Source organism: Gymnoscopelus braueri (assembly GCF_963280865.1).
Source record: "Gymnoscopelus braueri genome assembly, chromosome: 12".
In the NCBI taxonomy this organism is placed as follows: domain Eukaryota; kingdom Metazoa; phylum Chordata; class Actinopteri; order Myctophiformes; family Myctophidae; genus Gymnoscopelus; species Gymnoscopelus braueri.
Genome location: NC_137614.1, coordinates 30,959,818 through 30,961,465, shown reverse-complemented (window position 1 = coordinate 30,961,465; position 1,648 = coordinate 30,959,818). Strand labels below are relative to the sequence as shown.

The 1,648-nt window shown below is 38.7% G+C and overlaps 1 protein-coding gene across 1 annotated transcript in view; it reads right to left on the bottom strand.

The window, feature by feature from the left end:
• Window positions 1–1,124, bottom strand: part of LOC308096234 (DENN domain-containing protein 2D-like) — a 26,431-nt gene extending 25,307 nt beyond the window's left edge. Inside the window, exon 1 of the mRNA XM_080443582.1 lies at window positions 908–1,124. The gene's annotated coding sequence lies outside the window, so the exon portion shown is untranslated. The remainder of the gene's footprint in view (window positions 1–907) is intronic.
• Window positions 1,125–1,648: the final 524 nt, after the last annotated feature.

Below are 1,648 nucleotides of genomic sequence, written 5' to 3'. Positions count from 1 at the left end.
ATGAGTGTTTTTTTTTTTTGTACCAAGAAAAAGGGAAGTTAACACTGTGTATATGCTCACAGGAAGTGAAGCCGTTTGAGAAGTTACACAGTAAAATCCTCAGCATTCATTTAACCATTTGTAACTCAACCATAGCACAACTCTACAGACTTTATTTATTTCTATATTTTGATAATTACTGACAGAAATTGTGAGATGATAGAGCATTTGAAATACATCTTATGTAATATATATTTCATTCATTAATGCACTATGAAAATGTGTCCTTTTCTCTATAGGTTTCTGAGAAATCAGCTATGAACAAACAACGTCTTTCCTCAGCATATCCCTAGTTCCTGTTTTCTGTTCTGGGTTCAACCTGTCACTTTCACTTTCACTGCATAGGCTACTTTGTTTTTCCAAGTGTTCATTTTCCAAGATGTCAGTGAATGTATCTACATGACATGATTTCATTCAAATTCAATCAACATCTGAATAGAAACCAACATCTGAATAGAATACTTGCTGCTATCACTAGGATTTGGATAAACACTGCCTCCTGAGCTAATTTTGTTCCATGTTTTGTTTATTAAGCAGCTCACAATTAAAAGTAATTGCACCAGTTACTGTAGCTATAGCAGCTAATTTACATCTGTTGTCAGGCAGACAAAAAACAACCACAAAACTTCAGTGTGAGATCAAAGAATCAATATGACAAATAAAGTTAAAACAATTAAAACAAGGTGTATGATGGTGACACGAATAGGGCTGACTTTATCCAAAAGCTTTAGGGTGATCTTTAACACAGCAAAGTTTCCTGAGTTTCTAATGTTTGTGTGTGTAGAATTCAATTTCCCCACTACTTTAACCAAGAAGACTCAAAGCACATAAAGCATGGTTCAACCTGCACAACCGTTTTCATACTCACCATATACAGTACTGTGTAAATGCTGTGGTGTCTCTAGTCCAGGCAGGAATCCTCCTGGTTTCCCCAGTAGGTTCAGAAAGAGCGTCTTGGCCCCGCTTTGATTATACAGTATCCATCAATACAAAGACTCTTCTAGGAAAGGATCCAACACCGTTTCTCTGAACCTCTCACTGTCCATTCCCTCACTTTATTCTGCCTGTGTCATCAGTTGGCATAATGAGGTTGTCAAGTGCACTTTGTATGAGGAAGTGTGTTAGTAGAAGTGTCAGTGCACGCCTCACTGAGAAACAGACTTTGCTCTTCCAGTTACTCCAGAATGAATTGACCGGGGATTTCCTTTTCAACATCATGCCAGTGTTGGGTAAACATTGTGTGTGCGTTTTATGTTTCTGTGTGCGTGAGTGTGTCAGGTGTATAACATCCAGTTTGTTACACCCCCCCAAATGTCTTTCCTACAGGTTAATAACTTAATACACAAGTATGTTTTAAAATAAGCAATCATTAATACACAGTTGTTCGTTGATGGTGATTTTGCACTCAAGCCACATTCAGTTATGGAGAGACTTGCCCTCTGATTCCAGTATTTCAGACACCCTGTAGGTTGGCAAAGAATGAATAGAAGGCAATGGATCCCCATCTGGTGGCCATTTGGTTGCACTTCCTTTGAGCTCAGAGGCCCCATGCCATAGGGCCCTCTCAAGCGAGACCAAATCAAGAATGTTCCATTCACAATATCTGACG